The sequence below is a fragment of the Strigops habroptila genome, chromosome 10, assembly GCF_004027225.2.
Source record: "Strigops habroptila isolate Jane chromosome 10, bStrHab1.2.pri, whole genome shotgun sequence".
Taxonomy (NCBI): Eukaryota; Metazoa; Chordata; class Aves; order Psittaciformes; family Psittacidae; genus Strigops; species Strigops habroptila.
Window position 1 is genome coordinate 40,187,670 of NC_046359.1, and position 13,902 is coordinate 40,201,571.

A 13,902-nucleotide genomic window follows, 5' to 3' on the forward strand; every position below is an offset into this window, starting at 1 on the left:
TGACCAGCCCAATTCACAGTTTTAGCAGCTATAAGGATCTCTCATTTTTCCAAACGCTGGAGAGAGTTTTCCTAGCAAGCTTTTAAAAGCCTTATTTTGAAGAAGAAATGTTGGCTATACAGGTCAGGAAATCATTTCTTTAGGCAAGTTCCAAAGTACACCAGGGCTGAGATGTTTTGAAAGCCCGTCTGCCAGCCGACTTTGTCCCACTTTGAAAACAAAAGCAACTCTTTAGAAAGCACTTTCCGAAAGCTGTTAATCCTTTAAAAAGAAACAATTCTTAAATTATCCACCCTATAAAAGCAAACAGAGCCCAAGGGAGTCTTTTTGAGTGGTTTACATAGCTATCTGAATAGGTTGCTTCTAAAATGTATACAATATGCAAATAACTATTACAGAGCTGTAACACATGAAAAAACATCTTTTATTCTGTTTTCTTGAACATGTAAATGAAGAACACTTACTCTGTATTCAGGAAATGTAAGCAACAATGACATATAATCGACTGTGAAAGAAGATATTTAGCAAACAAGGATCAAACTCATTGCCTTCGGGCTCATTTGTTATTAAAACACCCCAAACAAACCCACAAAAAAACCCAAATGAAACAAGAATTAATTCATTAGGAGTATTAAAGAGGAAACTGATGGCATCTCCTGTCATACTAAGACTACATAACTCCTAAATGCTGAGCATTCTACATGGAACTGATATTCCAACGCTCAGTTACTCATCTAGAACTCCCCCCACAGTACAAGTATTATCTAAAGTCATCTGGATCAGTCCTTAATTACTGCATCAACCATGTCAACTGCAGCGGGAAGCTGGGGAACTGCTAGATACCCCCACATTCCACTCACTTCCTCAGAGTGCTGCTATGTATCTCAAAAATAAACCAGATTATTTAAGCAGTTTCTAATATCCTCTGGAAGACCAGAGTCACAAAATCCAGTATTTCATTAAAACATGAAAACATGGTCATTCAAGCAGACCAGGCTCATGTGTGTCATCCAATCCTGAAAAAGCACAGAGAAGTACATATTAGAGATCAGGAAGATTTTATCTCAAATTCAGGATACACTCTATAGTGCGACACAAGGATTTAATGCACTTTTAAGCCTATTGTTTCTGTGGTGCAACTCTTCTTGCTATAAAATGCTGTTGAAAACCAGATCGATATACAGTGGAACATTCTTCCTGGCAAAATCCCAGTAGCTGCCCTCCAGATTTGCTCATTCCAACACAGCTAGGGAAGACGACCCTCATAGCTGGACGGGCAGTCTCTCAAAGTGAGACTTGACTTGTGTGGCTGGTGAGGTTTTGTTGTTGTTCGGGTTGTTTTTTATTTTAAGAGTGTTTGTGTCTTTTTTTTTTTTTTAATATATATTCTGTGTCAACACTCTGAAGTGATCTGTAAATGCTCTTTTAGAAACAGTGACTTATCTCGCAAACTTCATACCCAAAGAGACGTGGGAGATGGATTGTGTGATTTAATTCCAAGACGAAAAAAACCTCCTGACATTTGTTTGGCTTTCTGCAAGCCCTTTGGAAGGGCAGATATAGTTAAGGGCTCCGACCCCCTCCCCGGATGTTACTACACAAGAGAAACAATACCAATTGCTTTTTACAAAGCACACATTGCTCCCTTGCATGCTTGCATGAGAATACAACAGTACTATGCCTTTAACTGTAGCAAGCAGGAAGTAAAGGGTGACTCTACTCAAAGTACCCAAAATCTTCATGCCAAAGCTTTATAATGCGACGAAGATGAAAGATCCCAAATAACACCCTTTCACAGTAAGTGCACACAGAGCAGTGAATCCGTCTCTCAATGCACCTTTAAAGAATAAAATATTAAGTTTGCTAATATTTTCAAAGTACTTCCTCCTGCAACATTAACCAAGCTTTTCTTGTTTGGTTTGCTTTTCCTTTTTGTCTTAAACAGGCTTATGTAAGCTCCATTTAACCACTGATGAAGACAGGAAATTAATTCTAATTCTTATTACTCTGCTTAAGTTGCAAGCGGAGTCCAGGTAGGCCAGAAATTCCCTTGACACACATTTCTACTATATAACACACTACTTATGTTCACTGATGGCTTTGTGCAGTTTGAGGAAACAGAAATATAAAGAAAAATGAGCGCATTAGACCACTCTGACCACCAGACCACGTTCTAAGGATGCGACTAGTATGAAGAGCCCTCTCAATTCAAAATACCAATTCCCATGCTGCTGCTCCTCCTGAAATTCTCCTATTCAAGTGAAATTTGCATATGCTTCATTTGTTCCAGAATACTGAGGTGGTCACATCCTGACAGCGCACATTCATTCAGCTCTGCAAAATAGCCTGGCACCTGCAAAAGCCAGAATAATTCAGAATTGTCACTGTGGTTCACTTGTGTGACAAAATGCAGAATTGTACCAGAGTGTAAACCTGTAAATTCAGTCTGTGCTTTGGTTTTACTTATACTCTTTTGCCCTGCAGGAAAACAAACGAACAAACCAGACAAGAGAGGGAAAAGGTGAATGTTTCTTCATTTACTCTGAAGCTCAACTCTTAAATAGTGCATAACGCTTCCTAAAGACTATCGATATACCTGTTTCTACCCAACAGTTCCAGGAGCATAATCTGCAAAAGAAGTATGCTTTTTAACCACTTTCTGAACGGCTGCAATGGTTGACCTAGTTTCCATTTATTATTGCCTTGTGCTTTGTGTTACCGTTTACATCAGTGCTCGCTGGTTGCAATGCAGTAGTCTCAAAGCGCATCTTGTGCCAAACCCAAGAATAGCTTTATATTCTCCCCGAGAATATACACAAAAACTGAAATCTCTTATGCAGTTCAGGATTACGTATACAGTAGTACATCACAGACAGACACCTATCTGGAGCTAGAAGGGTTTTTTTCTGAAGAGGTCTCTGAACTCAGCCCTTTCCTTTGGTAGCAGGAACAGCTTTCATTTCCTCTGCTGTCTTACTGGCACTCCCATGAATCAATGGGACAGTGGGGCAGGGACAACCCCTCCAATATTGTCATAATTGCTATAAATTGAATGGGGTGAATGTATAGTCAAGCATGTGCTTTGTATACAATGCAGTATCCTTAACTGAGTTCTCACAAACAAAAATTACCTGTTGCATCTGAACCCTTGAAGACTGTCAAAGAGTCCATAACCTTTGACGAGGGTAGATCCGCTTGTACAGCTGCTTAGTTATGGGCCCTGACGATCAGGCTGCGCGTTGTTTAAAAGGGGTGGTACAAAAAAGACTAGGAAAGTCAGTATATTGCTCTCTAAAGCAGAGACGGGGGAGTGTTGTAGTCTGAAAGATGTAATATGCAGGAAGTCACTTACAGCTCTACACGCATGGTTCCAGTTTGAACTCTTGCATCCTTAAGTGATTTGCTAATATTTTATACAAATAAGAACACTTTTATCAAACTGCTTCCCTCTGTCCCAAAGCAATTACTTAAAGAGTTAACAGGAAAGATTTAGGTGTACTCTCCTTGCTTTTTAGTATATTTTCTTATACAGCACAGTGGTATTTTCCATATGAAAGCCCCGAGTCTGAAACAATACCCTATTATCATAATCTACTAAGACCTGTATTTCAAAACATTTTAGAAGTGGCTTTGGATTAGTCCTAAGCTGGCAGCTTCCTACCAGCATAAGTAGCAGAGAGTTACAAAACCACTGCTAGAAAACGAAGTTACGGAGTGCAATGCTGTCATCTGCTGGACAACGGTTGTCTTAACGCTCTCATTACTATTTCCAAAGATTCTGTTACAAGTTTGTGAACATTCAAACCTATTTAGACCTATTTAATCTCATCAACTTAAGGAAGAGCAACAGATATTTTTGGATCAAGCATTTGTGCATACAAGTAAAGTACAGTGGCTCTACTTCTCTCTAATGGGATGGCCACCCAACACTCCATAATAACCCCTGTTTCCATGCGCTGCATACAATGCAGCACCAAAGCCTTACAGAAGGTTCCTGCTGCCAGCAACAGGCGCCATAAGTAATGTTTCATGCATAGTGACAGCTCTGGAAAAGGACATCCGAGCCTGCAGGCTTCTCCGGCTATGCACAAAGGAAAGCTGCACTGAGGGTGGACATCCTCTGCGCCAGCAGCTCGGGCTGGTGTTTACCAGGATGGTAAACATGACGCAAAACTTAGGAATCCATATTCTTAACTGATTTTATTTCCTCACATCTAAATCACAGAAAAACAAGTTGTCCTCCCTTCTAAGTGATGGATATGGTCTGCTGCAATTCCCAAAATTTATATCCAATTTGCCAAGAGACAACATTTTTCAGCTGTGGGCCAAACCAAAGTTCTTTGCCTAGCAAAAGTCACTCAAGAAAGAAAAAAAAGGAACTCGTGAAAGTACCACAACGCCATTTTCACTGTGACCCAGATAAGCTGCAGTAGCTAAATTTAGGTATGTGTACAGAGCGCTCCTGTAGCATGGGCTGTCTTGCACAACTCCCCATGAAGCAGCCTGACATTCATGCCCTGTTCTCTGCTGTTTGATTGGCACTTCTCAGATAAATTAAAGAGTTTATCGAGTGCAACACTTAAAGCACATGCCAGCTATTTTTGTTCCCATTTCACCAGTATAAATCTGAAATAACTCGGCTTAGCTGAGTGAACATGGACCTCAATTTCTCTCCATGTAAACAAATGCGGGATGTGAGCCACTGCACTAAGTTTAGTAGAGCAGGGCTTTAACGGATACAGATGCTCAACAGGACAAGCCTGATATGCCTATGCCTTGCACTGAAGTACACAGGAACAGAATTTTAACACACCACTACTGCATTAGATTAGTAGCTGATAATCACTTTGACAAATTGTAAGCAACCTGATGGGGAACACTGAATTGTAGAAATAGGTCTCTTCTCTAGAGGAGGACAAACTCACTCATGAAATAATGAACATTCACAGCCTGCCTTTTTGTTACCATCTCATTTCTTACAAAAAAAGCTCACTGGAAACATTCAGCCTCAATCATATCATCTAATTTGGTGCAGCTCCACAGTAATTACAATGGATTTATGCTGCATCACTTACATTGATAAAAGGAAATTACCAGAAGATTGCAGAAGCATTTTACTGGACTTAATTCTATGCATAAACTTGTAAGTGCTCCATTGATGCCTGTCAGTTTGATTATGGTATGAATCACATACCAAGAAATACTACCAACTACGTATTTCAAGGCAGTTTTAGTTCTAGCAGTAGCACAAAGAGAAGGCAAAAAAACCCCTTTGCTCAGAGATTAAAACATTCATCCTTAGCTTCATTTTTTTATAGGATGAAGAAGGCCAAATTTCAGGAAGAAATGACAGTAGAAAAAATTAGATGTACTGAGCTGACATTTTACACTTAAGTTAATAATTTGTGAACATTACGTTGTTTAACACAGACACAAGATGAAAAGAGTTTATCAGTACAAGACACAAATAGAAAGCGTGGGAAATGCAGTCACAGTGACAGTAAGCTACAGCAAAGGCTCATTTACTCAGAGCAGCACATAAATACCCACTCAGTAAAGAATGAGAAAGAAGCATTTTTGCCAGATCACCACTCATATTTACCATTCCAAGCCAAGAAAACAGTAAAAACAGTAGATTTTACTACACAAGAGACAGAAGCAGTTGTGGGGTTTTTTTTGTCCGCAGCGCATTGTGCGACACAAGCTTGAAGATGCAGCCATCAATGCTACAGGACAAAGGTTTGTAGGTCTGAAGTCACCTTAAGGTTTCTTGCAGGCCACCAGCATGGTTAGACTAATGCATGGTAACTTGAACTGACCACTAACTAGGTCTTCATGGACCGCCAGTGGTCTGTGAACATCAAGAAAACATCTGCCCTTTGAAAGCAAATCAACAGATGAGATCCAAGTGCAGGGTGTACAGCAGAGAAGGAACTGAAACATCTATGATTTCAATGGATGCAGTTCCACTAAGAGTGGTATTTTTTCTTTCTCTTTTTTTAAGCCTCCCCCAGAAGCCAAGCCAGATGGCTAAATGCTGCTACTACTAATGCTGCTAATACCCCTTCAGGATTATTTATTGAGTGGGACAGCTAAGACCAGCACTTTCATAGCTTGTAATCACTACCAGTTTTTTTCCCCAGTTTGTCTCTATCAGTTATAATTTTCTTTCAGGATATGGCTTGTTAGTCTCCAACACATACTGTTCACATCTACTCTAAAATTACTACTTAGCCAATGCAAGTACAATTGAATTTAGATGTGTTGTTCTTATTTCAACTGTATCCAAACCACAATTGTTATTGGAAACTTCTGGTCTAAGTTACTTTCCAAATTGACCCTTAAACCCCACTTTCTTATGCTGTCCAGCAGTCATTTAATGGAGTAAGCTACAGGAATTTTCACCCCATTATCCCACGGATTAGCTTCCAGAGAAAACAAGCAACTTAATAAGTAGAAATATTCCATATAAAAATTAAAACCAGTCCAATTTGTATTTCAAACCAGCATTCACTGGAGACATCAAGGAATTCTAGTTTTCCAATCATCACACTGCATAAGGAAGCAATCTTGAAGCAACAGCTCACCACAGGTCACCATGATGAACACTGCGAACTGTGCTCCTCTACTCCTGACTCTACAGAGGTCCCACACCAGCGATACCCCTCCCTACTGTGAAAAGCCTGGTACACATTAAGCAAACGCAATCTAAGCTCCAAGAGGAACTGAAAGATGCCCAAGCTAGAGAATTTACTGTGCTAATGGTTCCATTCTGCTATTTGCCTTAATTTTTACCTCACTTGTGGAAGGGACCTTTTGATTTCTGAAGATCCTCCTCATTCCAAATGAAGCCAGTGGAAGTCAGAAAACTCAGTTACAGTGCTAGCCAAATCTATCTCTTTGGATTATCTTGACTCTGTTTTGTGCCAGAAGTTAAAAACATTATTCTATCAAATGACATGCAAGAACATTGTTCAGGTGGCTCTTTACCTATAAGGTAGGAAACAAGCACTGCCTTATGTCATCAGCCAAACCTATCTATTTAAATACTAAATAAAATGCAAAGTGAAAGAGGAGAAAAACAATTTAGTATTAAGTTCTCTTCTTCCCGTGCATGAGGAACCTACCAGCAAAAAAAGGGGAAAAAAAGAAAGGTTTTAAAAGTCAAGTCACAGACATTTATTAGATCAGCTTCGAAAGGAGCATTATGCTGGTTATATCCCCTAACCCAGAAGCCATGGACCAGAAAGTCCCTTCTGACAGGCGCAGCAGCCTTACACGATTTACTGGTCAGTGCACACTCACACAGACAAAGATGATGATTGTGCCCCTCTGATCTCAGGTGTCATCCAGGAGGCTCGTTTCCACAGTTTTAGCAGTCAATGTTCCAAACTGCTGTTCTTCCCAGCAATTGTATTTTATGGTTCTACTTCCATTTCCTTTACTATGTATGCATAAGCAGGCCTCTCTTTGGCCTGAATTATTTACCCTATAATTTGTGCTTCTGTTTTCAACTAGTATTTACTGCTGAATCATGCCAAAAATCACACATACTGAATATTGCAGTGGGTCATACTTTAAAGCCCCATGAATTTCCTGGTTCCCCTGCAGCCAGACATAAGCTTCCCATTACTTTGGGCCAATCTTTATCCCCTTATGGAACATGAACCAAAATCACTGACAACAGTGAAAATGCACCCATTTATATTATACATTAATACTACATTTCAAAAACAGTCACCTCAATCTTGATTCCTTGACAGTTTGGCTTTTACTTTCAGAGGTATCTAGATGACAGAGGCTACTCCTGCAGGAATACTTCGAATACATTATATTCGCAGTAAGAGTCCTGTTTGCTAGATATCCTTTACAACAGCCAGATGCCTAGAAGCAGGCAGACAAACATCAACATCAGGCTGGCATTCCTAAACAGCTCTGAAAATTTGCTTGAATGTTCTAAGAAACCCATCAAAGGGCTATGGTTACTAGGAACCTAAAGGCAACAGGGCAAAGACAGGTCATAGCACTCCTATACCCCCAATGAAACACAAATCTTCAACTCCATAAAAAAACCTGCATTTTTGAAGACACTATATGTTAAGAACTTAAGGAATAACACCACAGCAACACCAAACATTTCCCTTCTCATAATAAATAGCAGTAAGTATTGGGTTTGGCTAAGTTACACTGCAGGCTCAGAACAGCTAATAGAGAATGACAGACACAATCAGATATACCCATCAGTCACAGCTGTATTTTAAACAGATGTAGACTACTGTAGCCTTGCAAGCAGTTCAGTATTAGCAGTTAAATTTTCAAAGCTATTAGGATCTTAAATACATATGCAAGCACCTACAAATCTCAGCAGATCTCAATGCAGGCATTTTTTACTGGCATAGGTTTCAATGAGACACAGCCACCAAGCTTAACTGACTTTGCAAGTCTCAAGAAGGAAAAAATCCCCCTGAGGTGCTGGGACGGGATCCAACAAAAAACTTGGCCAGTGAGTTGGCCCAAGCTGCTACCACCCTACAGCCACCCATGTCCAGGCAGCCCTGGAAAGTGCAGCACCTCCTGCCACTCCACAGGGATTTACAGGAATGTTTTAACAGCAGCATTGGGACTGGCGTGGACCTTATGTTGCAGTGAGACACCCTTAGAGCACTTGAGCAAAGCAGAAGACAAGTTCAGCCTCTCAGAAGGCAGCTGGGAATACGGGGAAATGCAGGTAGGGAGGAAAGCATCTGGGTGGGTGCTTCTTGCTTTCCCCAAAACGGTGCCAGCCTCAAGGCAACTCTCTATCTAATGAGGCTGAGCCCCTCCTGAGGTGGAAGGTGGGGCAGAAACAAGGTCAGTGCAAAGAGGCAGAGCAGCCCAGAGCATGCAAAAGATCCTGACTCCGGGCACTTAATAGACATGTGCCACCCACCTTTAGTTTCCTAGAAAACTCCCCTAAGTCTTAAGTGTGCATATTTTCCCTTCAAAGAGATTTTCAGCTTGCTGCAACAATGGGACAGCACCATCTTCTAGGATTCAGCTCACTGACAAAGCTACATACACGTACACTATTAACAGCTTTTTAATAAAGGGCCTTTACACATGCTGGCACAAGTCTGATGTGACTTTCCTTAGAGATAGATGTATCTCCTTTGAACTCTTCCTTCAAACAACACATAAACAGTGATTAAAATTAAGATGTAGAGTTAACCAACCCTCATCCCCACTTCAATGGGTAGGATACATGGAAAATAAATGCAAGCAGTGAAGTCCACTGAGGCCTTGCAAATAATTTTGGATGTTCATGTTTATGATTAGGTTGACAGCCTCTCTTCGCAAAAATTAAGACCATCCAAGTCTCTAAGATAAACCCTACAGCCACATGACCTGCAGCACAACTGCCTCTTCAGACTTTTATACAGCCTTTTCAGAACAAAAATGTTTAAAAATTGTTGCTTTATCCTTCCAGAATCTTTGTATGCATAACTTCATAGTTACATTTCTAGAAGTATTTCTTAGCACTGCCGTAAATCTGATATCCCATGCGTAAAGATCTCTCAACCAAAGCAGTCAGTACAGGCTCAATGGCCTCCTTCAAGGGAGCATCCCTCCTCCACAAATTTTAATTACGGGCTCTTTGACTAACCCCTGCCATTTCAGCCACTTCCCCAGCTTGTGCTTTCTCTGGGTCTGGTTTAGTTTGTTTTGCTGTACTTTTGAGACTTTTCCAAGGTTTCAAATATTTAGGCTGCACCAAAACTATTTGAAGAAACCAAGAGTCTTTTTCCACCTTAAAAGCAGAGCCTAACACAGCAAACTCAGCATAAGCAAGAAAATTAAATGGGCACAAAATCCAGTACTGATTGTCCATTTCCTTCCTTTTCCAAACCAGAAAGCTGAGCTCTCTAGCCCTCCCAACACCAGCTTCAATCCCTAGAGAGTCCAAGGGGTCTACTTATATTGCCACACTAAAGTAACCACTCAAAACACACAGAGAAGAAAAAGCTGTCTCTTGAGATCACTCTTTGCTCAAGCTGAATGTACAGGCCAATTTGCTTTCTACAACAACTCCATCTTAGGTTGGCTTGACTGGCTAACACTCACTAGTTTTCCACTGCCCTAGGCAGCCCATTCATATAGCTATAGCCAGACAACCCCATTTATTTATTTTTTGGTTTAAAAAAAAAAAAGCTTCCTTACATATGTATCTGCTCCCTCTGTTCCCTCCTTCTTTGCTGTCTCCCTACCCTTTCCTTCCTATTCTTGTTCCCTCTTTGTAACACCCCCTTCCCCAGTTTTAGCAAGCAACGCATAAATTCTTTCACCTTCTGAGCTTGCTTTTCTACCAATCTTGCAAGTTCTTGTCACTTTTCCTCCTTCTGTCACCTTGTATCACCACAACTATACCTTCATCTCTCAGCCTTCCCTTCACCAAGGAAGTTTCCCATGCCCATCTGACTTCTTTTTTCCCCCTTCCCCACCCTTACCTCATCTTTCCTCCCACAAAAGCAGCATATTTCTAGTTGGTTTGAACAAGTCCTTCCTCATGGTTTGCAAGCACCTACATTTCATTCACTTCCTCCCAGCTGCTGCTTCCAAACCCAGTTAACTCCATAGCATGGGCACCCTTAGCCGGAAGCAGCTGCCTGGACTTTGGGCAGCCCTGCACAACAGCCTCTAAGACCAGTGTTTCTTTAACAAACTTAGTTCAAGAGGGTACAAAACAGAACTGCTATGCTGGCACTTCGACACAGTACTGAATTCATACAGACTTTAAAGGCATGATACACCCTCACCACTTCTGTTACTCTAAACACAACTAATCAATAGATTTTAATGTCAGAAAGGTCCTCAAGATGTTACATACAAAAGACAAGGGGAGGCAGAGAACCCAAAAGCAAACCCAAACACATCTATACCTCCAGTGGACTTTGTTTTCTAAGCAACCCGTGGAATGTTTGCCTATTGTTCTCCGTAGGGCACAGCGGAGCATTTGGCAAGTGGTTTCTATTTTTAGGATGTGTAGGAATGCTTTGTTTGTTCATTTTCTCTTCGTGGGACCACAGTGCCATCTATTGGAAATGTTACGAAGAGCAGACTCCTACTGGCTATTTACTATTTGTAAAGTTAAGAATAAAAGTACTTGGTACATCGGTTTCAAAACAATTAGGTAGGCCTAGTCGTTATCGTAGGCTTTCATAGGCGTTTGTTAGGATATGCAAGCCTCAATACTTTGGAAATTTCCAGACTGATGCATTCAAAGAAACTTAAGTGTCTAACAAGCACCAAGACTGCACCAACAGGTCAGAAACAAAAGTTGCCACTCTTAGAATAAACACCAGGAAAGGATATCCTGCATGAGCCTCTCTTTCCATCTCCCATTCCAGTGGGACTCCCTGCCTGAGCAAGATCATACAGGGATAAACATAAAGCCTGTTCCCTGACCTAATTATTCTCCTTCCAGCAATCAGCAACATGCATGTAAATTTTCCCACTGTCTGTAAGTAAGAGGCCTCTTTCTTTCCATATTCAGTGGGAACTCAGACCAGCCAGAAGAAGCCTGTAGAACACACAGTCCATACTCAATGATAACAGAATAGCAACATACACTTTAAGAAGAGGGGCCTTTTAAAACATAACATGGAAAGATTTTAGAGAAGTTAGGGAGGTACAGACCTGCAGGCACACCATCCACACATCCAACTCACTTGTCTCCACAGCAGCATCCTGGGGAAGGAAATCAACCAGCCTTGCTGACCACAGCTCCACCGTAACACCCTTCTACTCCAGCTCTGCACCTGCACCAACCCCACCACAGCACCTCCACAACTCCAGGGCAGAAGGAGGAACCAGCACCACCCTCCTTGCCCAGGTGCCACAGCCAAGCCATAACGAGCTGCACCTGTAGAGTAATCCTTTACAGCTTTGAATTAAAGCTCCAGGGGCTTTGCTTCAACATCCTTCACAGCCCGGCCTCCATCAGGAAGCACTCATGCAGTAGCACCAGTTCGCTTTATTTTATAAACACCCATGAGACAAATAACGTTCTTTAGTTGTACAGAGGTTTCTAGGAAGTCCCCATAAACTGTCCTGATTTAGCATGATTTTCACTGTGAAATCCCCATCCCAGAACACATTTCCATCAGGTGTCAGGCACAGGAGTGAATCAGTCCAGGCCTCTGCTGCAGGAACGCAAACAAGTTACACCTCACATGGGGATTTGGGTCTTTTCCCAGAGGCAAAGACAAAAATCATGTTGGAGTGAGAGTAAAAGCCAAGGTAGGACCAAGGAGATGAAGGAGGTCATGTGCACAAGGCCGCAGGGGAAAGGGGAAAGGGAGCAGAGCAACTTGGTCCCCACTCAGTGTCTGAAATAAGTGGTCCCTGTGCATTCTCCCTCTGCTAGGTTGTTTTGTGGGTTTTTCACCCCGGTTATACTAAAGCAGCATTTTCAGGTTTTAGTATTCCAGCATTTCTCCAATAATATTCCTCTGTCCTGTCAGTACTCTGCGGTGGGACATGGCACTCCCGCATGAAGGAGAAGCAAAAGTCACTGCAAGCAAGGGATGAATCCTGTTTACCCTTTGATGTATGACAGATCAGTCCTGTTGGTTTAGTCTTCCTTATACTGGTATGATGCATGCTTCAGGCCATGATGGCACTGTTACTGAAATCAACGAAAGTGAAACATTACTGAAATCACCTGAAAGTGGCACTTCAGGGAGTTAATGACCACAGTACAGACACTGATGGGCTGGTCTGGGCAACAAAGGTGCCTTTGGCTGCATGATCTTGAGGGCTTTACTGAACTTTCTGATATGAACTGCACTGTGAGTAGCAGACCAGATGTGAACACAGAGGCAGGTTCACAAAACTTGGACCTAAATGTTCAGGCAGTGTTCCCCAGGCTTCTCTTTCAGGAAGCCACCCTTCTCCCGTGGCCCTGCCACCTCTCCAGCCGGGAAAAGGAACCTGAAATTAGTTGAACTACTGTCCTTCCTGCCATGGCCCACACATTTGTAAAGCATGACCACGGTAATGAGCAGTTACAAAGACTGCCAAAGCAAAGGCAAAGTCAGGAGGGAGATTTTGCCACCCTTCAGTTGTAGTGACCGCACCAGTCAATATTTACTTGCACTCTGCATTAAACACCAGAGTATAAAACAACCTTTATTTACTCCAAGTTCACACAAGCAGCTCTCATAGGGAAAGCTTTCATTATTCCACACTAAGGAGCTGCTCACAGAAGGTGAACACACGTCCATACGTGAGCACATTTCCCTATAACCCGCCATGCACACTCAAAACCCTGACAATAAAAGGCTCACATACACCCAGCACCTCTCGGGCACACCAGGCTGCCGCGTGGGAGCCCACGGCTGCATAATTTTTTTCCCGTGACCTTTTTTCTTTCTTCTTTCCTCCCTCCGGAGCACGGCCAAATCCCAAAACAGGCCGTTTCCCCTATAAAAGAAAAAGCTGTGTGCTCCAGGTGAGGCTCGAACTCACAACCTCGGCATTGCTCGGCTTTGTACTGCTGTATAAGTACCGCGCGCTAACCGATTGCGCCACTGGAGCCCTGACACCAACTCCTCCCGAACGCTTTATCAACGGCTCCCCCGGCCCCGCGGGGGAAGAGCAGCGGCGCTGGGCCGCCCCGGGTCTCTGCCTGGGCCGCGCTCCGCCCGGTACCGGCCGCTCACAGCGGCGAGGAGAGGGTAGAAGGGAGCTGGTGCATGCTACGCCCCTTGGGGAGGAGGCACAGCAGCTGCGGCCCCGGACAAAGCCGTCCCGCCCCTCGCCTCCCCGGCCGCAGAGCTGGCGGGCGGCGCGGCGGGGAGAGCCCGGCCCCCTCTGCCGGGCGGGCGGGGCGGGTCGAGGGGTACCGCCCTCTGCGCTGCCCCG

At 42.8% G+C, this 13,902-nt stretch overlaps 1 non-coding gene across 1 annotated transcript; it reads right to left on the reverse strand.

Moving 5' to 3' along the window:
- Nucleotides 1-13,481: 13,481 nt before the first annotated feature.
- Nucleotides 13,482-13,575, reverse strand: TRNAI-UAU. Its single transcript has 2 exons — nucleotides 13,538-13,575; nucleotides 13,482-13,517 (listed from the first exon to the last, which is right to left on the reverse strand). It is a non-coding gene; the product is annotated as a tRNA-Ile (tRNA).
- Nucleotides 13,576-13,902: the final 327 nt, after the last annotated feature.